Genomic DNA, 19,290 nt, shown 5'->3' with positions numbered 1-19,290 from the left:
CCTAGGTATTTATCTGTAATTTGGCCACATCCTCCATAATAACTGTCAAAATTCTTCCATTCTTATTTTCCAAAACACTGACAGAATCAAATAAGCTTTCAAGTCTATCTTTAGCCCTGCAGAATTCTTGCACAGAGCCCTTTGTGCATCTATTCTGGTCAGAAATGACTTTTCCACCTGCTGTACAGGGAAGAAAATGACCTAGGAAGCCCGTCACCATTTCCTGCATAGCATCTACTGTCTCCTGAATTTACTGCTCATTTGGCTTTAGCATATCTTTCAAAAACTTTCTTAGAAAAGAAGAAGAAAATTTAAGTTTTACTTCCTGCATATCTAAAATAGCTTTCTTCTACCTTGACGTTAGTTGGATAGTTTGGCTGGATTTAGAATCCTGAGCTAACAATGATTCTCCTTTAGAATTTTAAAGTCCATTATTTTTCAGTTTTCTCTAACTACAGAGTTTGGTGCCATTATGATTCATAATATTTGCTGTGTCATCTGTTTCTCTCTTCTCATCCCTTTTCTTCAAATAATCTCTATACCCCAGTGTTACGATTATTCGATTTTAGGTGGGTAGGAGTAGGGAATTTTTTTTCATTTATTGTGCTGGACACACCCTGGATCTTTTCAAACTGGAGACAAGTGCTCTTTAATTTCAGAAATATTGTATTGTATTTCCCTGCAATTTTCTTTATATTCCTTCTAAAATTCTAGTAGTCTAATATTACATCTCAAAGATTTATCTTCCAAACTTCTTAAATTTTCTATTTTATACCACTATATCTGTTGCTATATTTTTGCAAGATTTTCTTGACTTTATCTTTTGGCACACCTATTGTTGATTTTTCTTTCAGTCATATTTTCTTTTTCCTTTTAGAGTTCCTAATTGTTCTCTCTGGATATGCTTTTTCACAGCATCCCATTATTTCCTGGGTGCCATGTTTTCTCTTACATAATGGAAATATTCAGATGATGTGATAATTTTTTTTAAGTTTTAGTTCATTCTTTAAATTGTCTCTGTTTCTTCTGTGTTTTTTTTTTTTTTTCTTATCTGTGCAATTATTCAGTCTCTCTTTCAAGTAGGAGGTATTCATCAAATGCCTGAAATTCTTAGATGTCTGATCACATCTTTTCTTCGTGCACTTTAAAAACCGACAGGGATGCTCTAGATGCATGGACGGGGCTGGTCAACAAGGCAATCTCACTGTGCAGCGATAAGGTAGCAAACAGGCCTATTCAATGAAACACACACAGAGACAAATACCAGTATCTGAAAGCTTTTCTCTTGGCCTGTTCAGTTTCTCAAGAGAAAAACATCCTCTAATCTCTGAGGGATCCAGCTCCTGTCCAAAATCCTATGTGTGATCTTTCAGGCCCAACCATAGGTAATTACAAAGGCTTTATCTAACATGTCTCATGGGGAGAGCTGCCCTCCTTCCCACACCAGACTTGATGCACAGCCCGTGTTTTGCAGTTTCTGGAAGTTGTTACAGTCAAGGACTCAGACTTCCAGCCATGCTCTTTGGCATGTCTTCACTTAGAAGGATGCCTGACAAATAGTGGGCACCCAATAATATCAGCTGAATAAATGAAATGTCTGCAAAATGCTAGGCAATGCAGATACAGTAGTGAGCCAGCACCTGGCCTCATGGAGCCTATATTCTAAAGGAGGAATCCAAGGCAGAGGGACCCCAAGCTCATTGTGGTATCTGGGGCCAGGGAGGAAGGGGGAGGATTCATGGAAGCCTTCCTTGAGAAAGCATTATTTGAGCTGAGATAGAAAAGTTTGGTAGATGATAGAGATGGGACTGGGGCAGAGAAAAGCAAAGTGTGTAAAAACTCATGAAAATGGAAGAACATGGTTGTGGTTACAACATAGCGTCATATTACAGGTGTGACATGAAATGAAGATACAGAGATCTTGGGGGAGGGGTGTGGAATCAAAGCCACATCAAAGACTTTGGTAAAGTGTCTGCCTACAATGCGGGAGACCTGGATTTGATCCCTGGGTCAGCAAGATCCCCTGGAGAAGGAAATGGCAACCCACTCCAGTATTCTTGTCTGGAAAATCCTATGGACTGAGAAGCCTGGTAGGCTACAGTCCATGGGGTCACAAAGAGTCGGACACAACTGAGCGACTTCACTTTCACTTTCACTTTTCAAGGAGATAGTAGACCACTGAAGGTGGGGAAGGGAACATAATCAGATAAGCTTTCTTTAAAAAAAGATCAATCGAGCTACAAATTGGATAACAGGTTAGAGGGGGTCAAGAGTATTCGTGATTTGCGGTAGAAGAAAAATGTTCTACAGTTAGATTGTAGTGATGGTTGCATATATTAAAAACCATTCAATTGTACATTTTTCTTTTTTTTTTTTTTGGCCACACCTCTTGGTTCCTCAACCAGGGACTGAACTGAACCTGGGCCCTGCCGGTAAAAGCCCAGAATCTTCACTACTAGGCCCCCAGGGAATTCCTGAACTGTACACCTTAAATGGGTAAGTTTATGATATGTGATTTATATCGCAATATAGCTGCTTGCTTTTTTTTTTTTTAAGTACATGTGAGGATTTAGGCTATTCCTACAACCTGAATGACAATATAAGCCAGGGTGGACAGTGACAGAAATAAAAAGAAGCAGACAGATTCATAAGATAGCAGGCAAAATAGAGCAAATGTAGTTAATGGAGAGTCAATGAGATGGAGGATCAAGAATATACTTCTAACCCTCACATATATAGTCAAATAATTTTTGACATGGGTGCCAAGACAATTTAATGGATAAAGGGCAGTCTTTTCAACAAAAAGTGTTGAAAAAACTGGATATTCATATGCAGAAACAATGAAGTTATCTTACACCATGGAAAAAATTAACTCAAAATCAATCTAAGGCCTAAATATAAGATCTAAAATTATAAAACTCTTAGGAGAAAACAAGGAAAGTTTTATGCCATTGGATTTGGCAATGACGTCTTGGATATAACACCCAAAGCTCAGGCAACAAAAGCAATAACAGGTGAATTTGACTATATCAAAATTTAAAACTTCTATGCATCAAAAGATACAATCAACAGAGATAACGGGTAAGAACTTCCTAGAATAAGTGAAAGGTATGACTCCTCAGATTAAGATGCCCAGTGAATCCCATGCAGCATAAATAAAACTAGGTCTTCCTTGGTGGCTCAGTGGTGAAGAATCTGCCTGCCAATGCAGAAGATGTGAGTTGGATCCCTGATCCAGAAGGATCCACATGTCAAGGAGCAACTAGGTCCACGTGCCTCAACTGTTGAGCCTATGCCCTGGAAACCATGCTCTGCATCAAGGGAGGTCACCTCTATGAGAAGCCTGCATCCTACAGCTAGAGAGTGGTCCCCAGCCCTCACAACAAAGATCCATCAGAGCCAAAGTTAAATAAATAAATAAATAAAACTTTAAAACATATATATAAATAATGCAAATCTTGACTTAAATAAATAAAACTAAATCCACATCTCCATAGCTATGACAGAGCACAAAAGAAACATAAAGTATTAGACCTAGGTTTTTGCTTTGCACAATAGAATGAATTCTGGTAACATTTCCTAAGATAAAAAACACTGAAAGAAGCCCAAAATTTGGTGGAAAAAGACATGACCTGGATTTTGGACATGTTGGTTTGAGAAATCTCTGGACCATCAACATTAGCTGCCAAGTAGTCACTTGTAGGAAAATCTTCTCTCTGTTGTCTAAGACAGGGTTTCTCAATTATAGCACTACTGACATTTTGGACTGGATAATTCTTTGCTGTGGAATGCTGCCCTGTGCATATAGAGTGTTTAGAAGCATCCCTGGGGGACTTCCCTGGTGGTCCTGTAGTTAAGAGTCCTCCTGCCAATGCAGGGGACACAGGTTCAATCCCAGGTCTGGGAAGTAAGATCCTACACGCCATGGAGCAACTAAGCCCATGAACCACAACTTCTGACGCCTACTTGTCCTGGAGCCTGCACGTCACAGCAAGAGAGTTGCCCCATGCTCTACAACCAGAGAAAGCCCACACACAGCACTGAAGAGCCCAGGCACCACAGTGCAAACTGCCAGAAATAAAATCAGTAAATAAACAAACAAATAAAAGAAGCATCCCTGGCCTTTACTCATTAGATGCCAATAGCACCCCCTCCAGTTGTGACAACAAAAAATGTCTCTAGATACTACCAGAAGTCCCCTAGAACAAAAAAACCATGCCCAGTTGAGAAGCACCTATCTAAAGTAAGACTGTGATTTTTAAAATATAGCATCTACTGAGAAACTTTTTTTTTTTTTCATATTCTCACCAATATATTGAGATTGTAAGTCTCTCCAAAAGTGCTCCCTCTGGTCCTGAATGTAGTGCACTTGATCTGACAGTTCTCTCAGCTTTCTTGATCCACTGGCTCTTGAGTAAATAAGGCACTTGTCTCCATGCACCAAAGATTCCTCCCTAAAACTTTAAGTTCCCATACTTGAACAGCAAAACAGTCATCTAGAATCCAATAGTTTTTTAACAGGAAAAATATTTTAAGTATATGACAATGATAATAGATATTATATACTTCCAAATTTTTTAAAAAAAAAAGGTCACTGAAAGATGATCTGAAGTTCATGTTCATTTCAACGCCCGAAGAAATGACAGGCTAACTTTCTATTTCCCTTTTTTTGGAAGGTCGAGTCTATACACTGAAATAATGGAACACATTGAACCCTCTGAGGTCTCAGTGTGTTACCATAAATCTGCTCTTTGCTGAAAGAGGCAAAGCTTAGGGCAACGGTTCTCAAATTGACTGGATGTCTTACCTGGAGGGCTTTTTAAAGACAGAAATTTCCCCAGTTTTTACACTGAAAATTAGGCCTGAGATGGAGTCCCAAAAACTGTTCTTGTTTGTGAACTCCCTGTGTAATGCTGCTAAAATTGAGAGCCACGGTGTTATAAGATAAACAAACATTCTTAGGATTATAACCATTGAGCCTCAGTCCTGACCTGGCCCCAGTGAAATGGTCTTCCAGGTCACAGAGTTGTTGTTAAAGATGGCAGCATATTCCTAAGCAACTCATGGGTCAAAGAGGATATCAAAATTGCAATTACAGAAAGACTAGAAAGACTAGAAGTAGACCTACAAAATGCATTCAACTGATTTTCAGCAAAGGCACCAAAATAATTCAGTAGGAAGTGGAGAGTTTTTCTACAAATGGTGTGGAAACAATCGAATATTGAATAGCTAATGAGAAAAAAATAATGAATCCTAACCTCTATACTTCATCCCAAATGATAACTTGGAATGAATGATAAAGTCATAAAAAGTTAAAACTGTAAAGCTTGTAGATGAAAATATAGCATATATTTACAATATTTCAGGTATGTAAACAATAAAAAAGCAATAACCATAAAAGAAGAAATTACAAAAATGGTTTTCATTAAAACGAAAACCTCCTACTCTTCAGAAGACACTGCAAAAAAGAAAAAAAAGATAAACCGCAGACTAGAAGAAAATATTTATAATACATAAATCTGGCAAAGACCTTATATCCAGAATATATAAAGAATTCCTATAACTCAGTAACAAAAAGACAACTCAGTTTAAACACAGACAAAAGGCTTGAACAAAGCTTAACAGAAAAAGTTATATAAATGGCCAAGAAGAAGCAAACCTAATAGTCATTGGCCATCAGAGAAATACAGATTAAAATCACATGAGATTCTATTTTATAATCCCCCAAAAATGACAAAAATTAAAGACTGACAATAGGTGGGCTGTAGCCCATGGGGCTGCAAGGAGTTGGGGGACGTGACGGAGAGACTGAGCAGACACGAACACTAGCCCTTGACCCTCCGACTCTATTAAGTACTTACCCAGAGGAAACAAAAACAGCTTTATTCATCATAGCTCAACACTGGAAACATCCCAAAAACCCCTCCAGAGGAGATAGGATAACCAAATTGTGGTACAGTCATATGATACAAGTTCTAAAATTCAGCAATTTTAAAACTCAGCAGTTTAAAAAGAAAAGTGGCCGTTGATACCAGCAACAATATGAATTAATCTAAAAATCATCATGCTGAAGGAAAGAAGTCAGACACAGAGAGCACTACTGTATGATTTCATTCATATGAAATTCAAGAATCAACAAAATGACTCTGGTGACAGGACTCCGAACAGTGGTTGCCTCAGGGAGGACTGACTGGAAGGGGACAGAAGGAACATTCAGGGGACAGGAAAGTTCTGCATCTTACTTGGTGTACTGGTTACACAGACTTATGCAAATTCATCAGTTAAGAAATGCATTCACTGTATGCAAAATTTGGGCTTCCCTAGTAGCTCAACTGGAAAAGAATCCACCTGAAATGCAGGAGACCCTAGTTCAATTCCAGCATTGGGAAGATCCCCTGGAGAAGGCATAGGCTACCCACTCCAGTATTCATGAGCTTGTCTGGTGGCTCAGACAGTAAAGGATCTGCCAGCAATGCGGGAGACCCAGATTCGATCCTTGGGTTGGGAATATCCCCTGGAGGAGGGCAAGGCTACCCACTGCAGTATTCTGGCCTGGAGAATCCCCACGGACAGAGGAGCCTGGAGGGCTACAGTCCATGGGATCACAAAGAGTTGGACATGACTGAATGACTAGGCACAGCACAGCACATGAAAAATTCAATAAAAAAGTTACCAAATTGTACTCTTCAAATACGTGCATTTCTCTCTTTTTCTTTTTGGCCTCCCCATGCCCTGTGCAGTATTTCTCCAACCAGGGATAGATCCTGTGCCACCTGCATTGGAAGCATGGAGTCTTAACCACTGGGCCACCAGGGAAGTCTCAAATATGTGCATTTTAATGTTTGTAAATTATACTCAAACTTTACAAAAACTTAAAAAAAATGAAAAAAACAAAAAAACAGTGTATCTATAGAACATTAAACATAAAAGTAACAAAATCTGCAAATCAAAATTGATATGATGGGGAGAATGGATACATGGTATATGGATGGCTAAGTCCCTTTGCTGTTCATGTGAAACTATCACAACATTGTCAATCAGCTATACTGCAATACAAAATAAAAAGATTTTTTAAACTGATACAATGAGGACAACTTCAGAAGAAATCTCACAGCCTTAAATATTTATTTTTAAAATCAGAAAATGAAAATAAACTTGAAAAAATGTCAAAAAAAAAAAAAAGAAGAGAAACCTAAGAGGTAAGTAGAAATGAACTGATAATAATACAAAAGTAAAAATTATTAGAAAACAAAAACAGATTTGATAAATAATTCCCAGAAATAATTTCTTTAAAAATATCAACAAAATAGGCAAAGCTCTTACAGATTTAGACAACAGAAAATACATTCCAATCGTTAAAACTGAGAATCAGGCTTTATTTACAGATATTACAAGTACTTTGTTATACCATGAGAAATTTAAATGCACCGCTCTAAGCTAAACATCCTGAAAATAAGCATGAAACACATGATTTTCTAAAAAACACATTAACTTCCAGAGATGATTTGAGAAAGTAGTTCATCTGGGTACTAATAACCATGGAAGAAATGGAAATATTGGCCTAGAAATAACTCCAAATGCTGTACCAGGTCTGGACAATTTTACTACTGAGTTCTAGCAGAGCTTCAAGGAAAAATAATTCACATATAATTTAAATGGTTCCAGAGCACAGAAAAAGATGGCATACTTCCCAATTCATTTTCTCAAGCCAGCAGAACTCTAATCCCCAAGTCCAACAAATGGAGCACAAAAAAGGAAATTACAAACTAATCTCCCTATTAATATAAATAACATTCTAACCCAGTAGCATGTTAAATATACCAATCAACTAGTCACTTCAATACCTCAGAAGATTAAAAATAATTCTTTTAATAAATGCAAAGACTAAAAATAATTAAAATAAATGAAATATTAAAATAAATACAAAAGCTTCCTTATAATAGAAGAAAACCTTAATCTATTATAGTTATTGCATAAGGATAGCCAGTATTAGCAATAATGATGAAATACTAGAGCCCACTCCCATTAAATTTACCAAGAAGAACAATGTGTTGCTTATTATTTAGCACTTTTCTGGAAGTTCTAGTCAATGCAATAAAGAACAGAAGAATTTTTTTAGTTGGTAAATTTTGGAAACATGGGTCCAAATTAATCTGCTTCCAAATCATCATGCTTCTCTAAATGGAAAGCCAAAGAAAATCAAAGGAAAACTGATTAGTAGAACTCAGTAAGATAATTAATTTTAAAATAATTATTGTGGGCAAAATAATTTAAAATAATTATTGTGGACTTATTGTAGACAAAAAGTCCACAATATTTTTTTTAATATACCACCAGTAATCAGTTAAGAAATTTAACAGGAAAAAAGTCCCATTTTCAACAACAGTCAGAAACATAAAAGGCCTAGGAAACGTCTTAAGAAATGTGAAACACCTTATATGGTGAAAACTACCAAATTTAATTTACCAAGGTCCAGAAAATAAAACCTGTTTATATGAATGGCTAATATCATAAACATAAAGGGTATCTTAATGAAAATACATGTCCAATGCAATGGACATGAACTTGGGCAAACTTCAGGAGATGATGAGGGTCAGACAGACCTGGCTTGCTGCAGTCCGTGGGGTCGCAAAGAGTCAGACACGACTGGGTCTGACACAACAACAACAACAAATGAAAATACTAAAAGGTGCTTAAGAAGTTAGCATAATAATTCCAATGTTCATTTTAAAAGAAGGAACAAGTTTTAATAGCAAAAATTATTTTAAAAGATAATAGGACAATAGTAAAAGATGTATAATACTTGTTTCAGCAAGTATTAAAATATACTATAAAGATACAGAAATTAGAATAACAGAGCATTACAACAGTAAAATACAGAAAGAATCAGAACCAATTAAATATAGTCATTTTCCTCTATGGTAAAAATGCCATCTTGAATCAAAACAATCCTCCATGGAAGGAAAATAAGGAATTAACCCCATTTAGCAGAGGAGGAAACTGAGGATCAGAAAGTAAAGTTATTTGCTCTAAGTCATCCATTAAGTTTATGGCAGAAAGTGAAGAAGAACTAAAGAGCCTCTTGATGAAAGTGAAAGAGGAGAGTGAAAATTTGGCTTAATGCTCAACATTCAGAAAACGAAGATCATGGCATCCAGTCCTATCACTTCATGGCAAATAGACGGGAAAACAATGGAAACAGTGTCAGACTTTATTTTTCTGGGCTCCAAAATCACTGCAGATGGTGACTGCAGCCATGAAATTAAATGACGCTAACTCCTAGGAAGGAAAGTTATGACCAACCTACACAGCATATTAAAAAGCAGAGACATTACTTTGCCAACAAAGGTCAGTACAGTCAAAGCTATGGTTTTTCCAGTAGTCATGTATGGATGTAAGAGCTGAACTATAAAGAAAGCTGAGCATCGAAGAATTGATGGTTTTGAACTGTGGTGTTGGAGAAGACTCTTGAGAGTCCCTTGGACTGCAAAGAGATCCAACCAGTCCATCCTAAAGGAGATCAGTCCCAGGTGTTCATTGGAAGGACCAATGTTGAAGCTGAAACTCCAATACTTTGGCCACATGATGCGAAGAGCTGATTCATTGTAAAAGATCCTAATGCCGGGAAAGATTGAGGGCAGGAGGAGAAGGGGATGACAGAGGATGAGATGGTTGGATGGCATCACCAACTCGATGGACACGGGTTTGGGTGGACTCCAGGAGTTGGTGATGGACAGGGAGGCCTGATGTGCTGCGGTTCATGGGGTTGCAAAGAGTTGGACACAACTGAGTGACTGAACTGAACTGAACCCATTAAGTACCCAGCTAAAAACATTACTGTTATTGTTTTCTGGAGATGAGATTACAAATGATTATTTTTTTCCTACTTTGTGATGATCCCTTTCTATAATACAATAATAAGGATGATATGTTTGAAATGTTAAACTGATGTAAATTTCACTTCCCATTTGTTGTGTTATCCTGGCTCATCAACAGCATTCATCATTCTGAGGAGGAAAAGAAGTATTGCTCAGTTTTGATCTTCAAACCAGAATTCTAACATACTAACAAGAAGACCTGAAAGCCAGGTTTGGTTCGTTGTTTTTTGAGTGGACCCGCAAAAGGGTATTTAATATCTTTCATATTTCAAGAGACTCAAGTCTAGCCAACTTGATCGAAGTCTTACAAAATCCATAGAATGGGCAAGAAAGAAGATACAGCATTCCTATCACCTAGAGAGGAAAAGTAGAAAGCCCTTTGGCCACTGGGAAAAGCAGCTGGGAGAGAAGAGAGAGAGAAGTTATCAAGGAGAGAAATCAGTTCTGCCCCATACCTCCCACAGTCTAACCCTGGATAAGGTTTGCAATAAAAATACTCCAGATAGTTTGAGGTCACACCAAAAGCAAAGGGAGGACTCGAAATTTCCTTTCCATGTGGAACTCTGATAAAAGGATAGCTTGCAGGTGCACTGTGCCAACATATAGTAGAATGAAAATGATGACATAGGCAAACACCACCAAGAGATGGGGGAGGGAGAGGGGACCAGTGTTGTGGGGTCACATAAGGGCATCAACATCAATAGGAGTCAAGTAGGGGCTCAGGTATCAGTGAGACAAGGTGCAGAACTTTCCCAAGAGCAACCATCTTGCATTTCCCTTGATAGAAAACAAGCTACACTGGCCACAAAGCCATCAACAGCAGCTGCAGAAAGGACAGAAGCAGACACTCAGAGATGACATGGCCTCTAGTTGTTTAACTCAGTTTGTTAAACCATAATTTTGACAAGGCCAGTGTTGTGAGTGTCCAGGTCTGTGAACTACCTTGTTTCAGAGCCAAAGTTTGCTTTCCTAACCTCAGAGTCAGTGGTGAAGAGTTTGGACAGTATTGTCTTTCACATTTGGAGTTACCCTAGGCTGTGGTCTACTTAAAGGCAGGAGATACTTTTTGCAGAGCGATGGGGCAGTCACTTGACAAATGGGTGAGGAAAAAGCAGGCTTGCAACCACCACTTGCCAATAAGCACAAATGGACATGTTATTTAATGTGTCTTTCAGCTGAAATCTATGCATAAATATTCTTAAAACAGTAGCTGTGCTACATTCCTCTACATGCCAAGGTAGGAAAAACACATCATTGATCTTTCTGATACTTGCAATTGTACAGGAAGGTCTGTAACAAAAACAGCAGTACTGAATATTGTTTATGATGGGTGTTTGTTTTACCAAAGAGTGAAAAGATGGAAGCAAGGAGATTGAAGTAAGTTACTGGCTCCCAGTGGTGGCTCTGTGGAAGGGAGGACAGACTTCAGAAATCTGCAAACAGATTGAATTAAATGCCATCAACAACCCTCCGAAAGAAAAATCAATTTATACCTCTTATGAGATTCTACCCCAGGGGGTTGACTACTTCCCAAGAATTTTTGAAAGTACATTTCTTCTATCTTAACTTTAAAATTCAAAGATGTTTTTAAAAATTTCTTTAAATATGATCTTTCGATGCTATTTGTCTTATTTGGGCTCATCCACCTTTTCAACTTGTGAATTATTTTTATCACTTCTCCTGTCACAAGAAACATTAAATATATTCTTCCTCTTCAAGTGTTCTAATAAACATATCTGTCATTGTAGTTTTAATTCTTCAGAGCTAGGGTTCTGCCCTTTTTAGGCAACATGCTCAAAATTTGATTATCTTATCACGTATTTTAAAACCTTACCAAAATCTGAGATGAGTTCCTTTTCAGTGCTGGGCTTACTTTGAAATTTGTTAAGCAATGAGGTGGAAATTTCAGGACACCAATCAAAGGGCAATGTTCATTCATTTCCAAGGCAGGACTAGGCAATAGTAAATATTACTTCACAGTTTTCAGCTGTCTGCCACAGTGACACATTTCCCCCACTCCCACAGTAAGCTGGGAACTCACTTGGTACCAGGGGTCAGATACCCAAGTTCTGTGCACACTATAAGGTAAAGGTTCTGACTTTTTGCTCATCCCCTGGGACAGAAATAAATGGTCTTTGGCTAATCCAATCATAACTCTAGAATTTCATGTGAGGCAAGTTCAGTGGGCAGAGTTCCCTGTCTGATCTCTACTTAAACATTAAAACAGCAAGCAAACATCATTTCTAGAGAGAGATTTCTCAAAATAATTAGCAAATATTGTATATTCTCTTATTGTAATAAATATCATTTATTTTCCTGAAAAGGAGCATACTGTTCTTAAGTGACTTAAAATTAAGTTATAATTTGATAATCCCTTTTTTGTTGTTGTTAAGCATAGGGGAATACAGTAGTGGGCTTCAGGCCCATAAAGGATGTTTAATAAATACCTCTGAAAACATTATAGAGTGAATACTCATCTACCAGGTCACTGAATTAATTAGGACTCTAAGTTGTTAATGACAACAGTCTACCTCCTATCAGTTTAAGGAAGGGTATTATCATGTTAAGTGGGATGCAGAAATTAAAAGTGAGAGCTGGACTCAAGGCTCACACTGTTTTCGAAGTTCCTCTCTCTCCAACTCTCAATTTTGCTTCTGATTGTGGGCCAGTGTCCTTCAGAGAAGCCCCTCACCATGTATGTAGCAGCAAAGGCAGTTACCCACAGACCCAGATGTATCCTTCTAGCTTAGCAACCACAACAGGAGCAAAAGATGTTCTTCCCCTAACATCCACATACCTGTTCTAGGAAGGAATCTGTATGGGCCATGTGTCCATCCCTAAACCAATACTTGGCCTAGCGGACCCTATCCACGTGTCCACAAGCCATGTGGTGGGGAGGCTGAGCACCAGGCCTGATGGACTGACAGTGCGACAGCTCACCTGGTGAAATAACGAGGGACTGGTTCCTTGAGCAAGTCAGACTTGGCAGATATAAGGCTACTACAGTCAAACATTTTAAAGTGATAAATGCTATCCTAAAAAAAAAAAATCTATTGTTTATCTATGATCAGCAACAGTTACTCATATGCGTGTGCTTCTACTGTCATGGAAGTGGATTACTTAAGAAACGTGTACTTCTGATAAGAAGCTGATATCCAAAATACATTTAAAAACTCAGGGGAAAAAAATAGCAAAAAAAAAGAAAAGAAAACAACCTGGTTAAAAAATGGGCAGAGAATCCGAATAGACATTTTCCCAAAGACAACTTACAGATGGCCAACAGGTGCTGAACAGCACTAATCATCAAGAAAATGCAAATCAAAACCACAGTAAGGCATCACTTCACATCTGTTAGAATAGCTATTACCAAGAAGACAAGCAATAACAAGCACTGGCAATAACAAGGATGTGAAGAAAAGGGAACCCTTGTGCACTGTTGGTGGGAATATAAATTGTTGGTTCTTCGAAAACTAAAAACTGAGAATTTCCTGGCAGTGCGGTGGTTAGGATTCTGTTCTTTCATTGCCAATGGCTTGGATTCAATCCCTGGTAGGGGAACTAAGTCCCTGAAAGCCACATGGTATGATCAAATTTAAAAAAAAAAAAAAAAGAACTACCATATCACCCAGCAATATCACTTCTGGGTATTATTTGAGGGGATACATGCATTCCGATGTTCACTGCAGCATTGCTTACAATAGCCAAGAAATGGAAACAACCTAAATGTCCACCAACAGGTGAATGGATTAAAAAAAAACCTGTGGTATATAAACACAATGGAATCTTTTTCAGCCATTAAAATGAATGAAATCTTGCCATTTGGGACAACGTGGATGGACCTTGACTACATTATGCTAAGTGAAGTAAGTGAGACAGAGAAGGACAAATACTATATGATCTCATGTACGTGTATAATCCAAAAACAAAGCAAGCCAGAAACAAACCAACCAACCCTGAGCTCATTTTATAGATACAGAAAACAGGCTGGTAGTTGCCAGAAGTAGGTGGAGGTGGAGGAAGCTGGGAAAAATGGGTGAAGGGGATCAAAAGGTACAAATTTCCAGTTGTAAAATAAGTAAGTCATGGGGATATAACGTGTACTACAGTGACTATAGTTAACAGTGTTACTATTTTGCTAATAGAGTAGATCTTAAAAGTTCTCATAGTAAGAAAAAAAAATTTTTTAACTATGTATGGGTACCAATATTAGCCAGACTTACTGCAGTGATCATTTTGCCATATATATCAAATCATTCCATTGCACACCTGAAACTAATTTAATGTTATATGTCAAATATGCCTCAATTCTAAAATTAATTTAAAAAGAAAGGAAGAAATGCCATTTCTCTGGTCCCACTCCAGATACTGGAGGTGTGGCCCACCAACCTGTATTGGACCAAACCTTCCAGGTGGTTCTGACCTAGACTAAAGTTTGAGAACCACAGACCTAGCTGTCTTTCTTATTTGAGTGAAAAGATTTGTTTTTCAGTCTTATGTAGTTAAGATCAGGGATTAGAAAATGTTTCCATAAAAGGCTAAGTAGTTAACATTTTAGGTTTTGTGGGCCAAGAGGCAAAATCATGGTTAGGTAGGTATTTATGTAATCTCTTAAAACACAGCCATTTAAAAGTGTAAAAACCATTCCTGGCTGGTGGGCCATTCCCACCAGAGCAAGTGGTGGGCCTGGTCAAGAGCTTGGGGTCAGGCAGACTATAAAAATATAAAAAATATTTTTAAAGAAAGAAGAAAAGAAATATGTGCTTCTAGATGCAGGGGGGGAAAAATCCACATGCAGGAGGAAAGATAAGAACTTATCATCCTGAAGAATGTCTCAGGAAAGGATAAACATCACCCAGAAACAGACCCAAGAGCAGCAAATAATGCAGTCATCATCATCCCCCTTGGCCAGCACTTCAGATCCTTTCCTACCAATGTTTTCATCTACAGGGTCAAAAAGCCATTGAATGTCTGCTCTGGAGAAGTCCAGACACCAAAATGAGATGGAAAATATCAATGATGTGCATATGGCTTGAGACTTGGACTGCTGGTGGCTGTGTTAACTCACTTATCCTGAAGGACATGTTTTAAGATCTCAATGTGAATGTGACTAATGCCTGGTGTCGACTTAAAAAATAATCACAACCTAAAAGTTGAGAGTTACGTTTTATCGAGTGAGAATTCTTAGGACTTCAAGCCTGGGAGACAGCATCTCAAGTAACCCTGAAAGAACAACTCCAAGGAGGCCGGGGAGGAGCAGGGTTATATAGAAGTTTTACAACAAAGGGCAGGTAGTCTGCACATCAAAATGTTATGATCAATTAAAAGAAGCCAGATATTTCAAACTAAGGAATGTAGTGCTTCTCTACGTATGGGAAGATGGAAGAGTCTGGGCTCCCTGAAATCATTCCTTTCATATGCACTCCCACCTATCTGGGGACGGAACCCTGTGTTTTTCACATCCTGAGCTCCCTTGGGGCTTACCTTAGAGAGTGGCTGCAATCTGATGGCTGGTAGATTACAGGTATTGTTCTTCTTTCTGAGTGCCCTTAGGGCTCACCATCTCACATCAGAGGGCTGTAATCACTGATGACTATGACATCCTTGTTTACTGATATGGCATGCAATAGTTAATTTCTCACTGGGATAAAACCATTGTATGTGGAACTAAGAATATCCACCCTCTGGATTGTGTGATTGGAAATAAGACTGAAATTTCTTTAACTTGCTTTTGCCAAATTACAAATATAAGAAATCACTAAGGGCTACTAGCCACAGATGTCCACATGGGTACGACAGGCTCCCAGTTCACCTACCATCACCCTGGCCATTCCTTGCAATATCAACTGCTGTATATTGAAACACCCTGACATTGCTCACGCTTTGTTCCAGACCTTCTTCCCTTCTCATCTATAGCCTTTCTTTGGGTGATTTCATCCTTTCCATTCAATTACCATCTATCACCTTGTTGTTGCTGCTGTTCAGTCATCCAGTTGTGTCTGACTGCTTGTGACCCCATGGACTGCATTACGCCAGGCGTAATGCTGTCGTTCACCACCTGGAGTTTGCCCAAGTTCATGTTAACTGCATCAGTGATGCCATCCAACCATCTCATCCTCTGATGTCCTCTTCTCCTTCTACCCTCAATCTTTCCATCAGGCACTTTTCCAATGAGCCATCTGTTAGCATCAGATGACCAAAATACTGGAGCTAAGGGCTTTAGCATCAGTCCTTCCAGTGAACATTTAAGGTTTATCTCTCTTAAGAGTGACTGGATTGATCTCCTTGCTGTCCAAGGGACTTTTAGGAGGCTTCTCCAGCACCACAGTTCAAAGGCATCTGCCTTCTTTACAGTCCAGCTCTCACAACCATAATGACTGCTGGGAAGACCATACCCTTGACCTGACCACACTCAAACCCCCAAAGAATTGCCAAGAGATCCTGAGTTCCAGACTACTGTGTCCAACTGCCTTCTAAACATCTCCCTGCGCCTGTCTCTGGGTCCAAATATAAACTTCTCAACACTACCCCTCAACTCCAATATGCTCTTCCTCCAATGTTCATTACCTCAAGTAATGATATGACCTTCCAGCCCATTGCCGGGATATGAAATCTGGGAGTCATCCTTGATACCTCCTTCTTCTCCAGCATCTCCTTTCACATTCAAACATTACAAAATCCTATTCCATCTTGTAAATTTCTCAAAACCATCCACTTCTCTACCCAAGCCACCATCATTCTTTCCTTAACTACCGCAGTAGCCACCTAAATACCCTACAACCTTTCTTGTCCCCTCCCTCCGGTTATATCAAATCCAGTTATATCAATCTCTGCCTTTAAAATTTTTCAAAGGTGATGAAGTCCAGAGAGTCTCAAAGGCATGTGTTGGGATTCACGGCCCCAGACCGCGCAGAGGAAGGGGGCTGGGGGGTGGGGAGGGAGGCCAAGGGACAAACTCACCTCGTGTCAGGCCAAAGGAGTCTCCTCCTTTTTGTAACCCAGGAAACTCCGCTCATGCACGTGAGGATCACGGACGTGCGTCGAAGCAGCCACCGTCCCTTGACATCTTCCCCTTCGTGGGAGGAGGTTTTCATTCCTGCCTGCTTTCAGAGAGACAGAAAAGGAGGGAGGGGCAGAGCGTTCCTCTGGCGCTGGCCGGCTCTTAAGTCACTTGAATCCAAAACACTCCACAGGGCATGGAGGTTCACTGCGGTGGGGTGAGGTGGGGTGGGGTGGGGACGGCGGCCTACTTCGGACCCCAGCAGTTTTCCCTCCTCTGGCACTTGCCTGGAACCCATGAAAAGCTGAGCTGGTGACTGTGCGTGTGAGTGCGTGCATGTACGCGTGTACGTGAGAGACGGCGCGTGTGCATGTGCGTGTGCATGGGCGTGAGAGAAAAAGGAAAGAAAGGGATTCACGGCCCCAGAGTCTTATAGAAGAGCTTGTTAAAACACTGGTACTTGAGTTGCATCAAACCCCCCAAAAATCAAAATTTCGAGGGGGGCTTTCCTGGTGGCTCAGTGTTAAAGAATCCGCCTGCCAATGAAGGAGATATGGGCTCGATTCCTGGTCCAGGAAGATCCCACATGCCATGGAGCAACTAAGCCCACATGCATAACTACTGAGCCCATGCTCCTGAGAGCCTGTGCTCTGCAATAAGAGAAGCCATCACGATGAGAAGCCTGCACACCACAACTAGAGTTTTCTCACTGCAACTAGAGAAAAGCCTACAGAGCAACAAAGACCCAGCACAGCCAAAAATAAACAAATAAAATTTTCAAAATCTCTAGGGATAGGTCCAAGACACTGAATTCTTAATCCCAAATCCTCACTAAAGTTTACAGGCCCTCTGTAATCAGACCCCTTGAGGTCTCAGGCTAAGATACATACTTTATTCACCGACTACCCCAGTACTTCTAGACCTGTACTCAAGGGCATTGATTCCTACGTGTTAAACTGAGGCCCTGCCAGAGAGTAAGTTCCAGGAGGGAAAATACTGTGGTTGCTGTGTTTACCATTTATCCCTAGTGCCCAGGACAGTGGGGGCACAGCATCTGCCGTTTAATATTCATTGCCACTCAGAATCAAAGAGAATTTAGTGTAAAGGACTTTCTCCTTAAGCATGGTTAGTTAAACATGCCTGAAAACATCTTCATTTGTTGATCTAGTGCACAGACCAAGAAAAGAAAGGGCTCAGATAACAATGACTGGAGTAATTAATTAGTGGCCTAAAGGAGAAAGTTTAATCTTCGAAATCAAAGTAATTATTTGGAGGTTGATAACAAGCTCTCCTCCTGTCTCCAATGAGATCAAATGAAAAGAAAGAAGCTTTGGACTATGTTCAAAGACTTTCTGATCCTAAGTACTGTAACGGCACATAGGGGAAGACACATCCCCCCCTCCAGTTCCCTTTCAGAAAACTTGTAATCATAAATTCTTTCTCTGTCCTTTTGAGATATATGTAAATCCTTTTAAAAGCTAAATAAGCTTCTTGCCGGTTTTACAACTCTGGAATGTCTTTCTCAAGGACCTAGGAGCCACCTTTTTAAAGTGTAAACATCAAGGGAAAGAGGGGCCCCCATCTCCCAGTCTCCATGAGAGTTCAATTTAGCCCTCTGGCTCCAAATTCTACCTACCTACCTGTCAGAGAGAGAAGAGAAACTTCATTATTCTTCCAGATGAAGATAATTAACAAACGCAGGTGGTCACCCCAATTAACAAGTGAATCTAGGAAGAACGGTTGGTGATCAATGGTGCTGGCATGTCCTCTAACCTGAGGACTGCTTACCATTTATCTTGAGAACACGGATGTGGAGGGTTGTATCTGCCTGGCTAGATGAGAGGGGGAGACTTCCTTCTGCCTATACTTTCTCTTTAGCTGACTGCCTGTGATGTGCATTCGATTCTGCTTAAACCCTCATTCGATAATAAACTGGGGGTAGGAATAGAGGGAGAAGGCAATGGCACCCCACTCCAGTACTTTTGCCTGGAAAATCCCATGGACAGAGGAGCCTGGTAGGCTGCAGTCCATGGGGTCGCTAAGAGTCGGACACGACTGAGTGACTTCACTTTCACTTTTCGCTTTCATGCATTGGAGAAGGAAATGGCAACCCATTCCAGTGTTCTTGCCTGGAGAATCCCAGGGACGGGGGAGCCTCATGGGCTGCCGTCTGTGGGGTGGGTCACACAGAGTCAGACACGACTGAAGCGACTTAGCAGCAGCAGCAGCAGAAGGGTGGGATGGGGGTGCAGAGTGGAAGGGAGGCTCACGAGGGAGTGGATATATGTTTATTGATCACTGACTAACATCAGCTACCCTAGTGGCTCAGACGATAAAGAATCTGCCTGCAATGTAGGAGACCTTAGTTCGAGCCCTGGGTAAGGAAGATTCCCTAGGGAAGGAAATGACCACCCA

At 39.9% G+C, this 19,290-nt stretch overlaps 1 pseudogene; it reads left to right on the top strand.

Moving 5' to 3' along the window:
• LOC147357474 (NXPE family member 4 pseudogene) overlaps window positions 1-15,673 on the top strand; it is a 33,679-nt pseudogene extending 18,006 nt beyond the window's left edge.
• The last annotated feature ends 3,617 nt before the right edge of the window (window positions 15,674-19,290 follow it).

Source organism: Bos grunniens, chromosome 15 (genome assembly GCF_055505025.1).
Source record: "Bos grunniens cultivar Pamir isolate PY7600 chromosome 15, Bosgru_T2T1.0, whole genome shotgun sequence".
Classification (NCBI taxonomy): domain Eukaryota; kingdom Metazoa; phylum Chordata; class Mammalia; order Artiodactyla; family Bovidae; genus Bos; species Bos grunniens.
The sequence above is the reverse complement of the archived record's forward strand: the minus strand, read 5'-3'. Positions and strand labels throughout refer to the sequence as shown.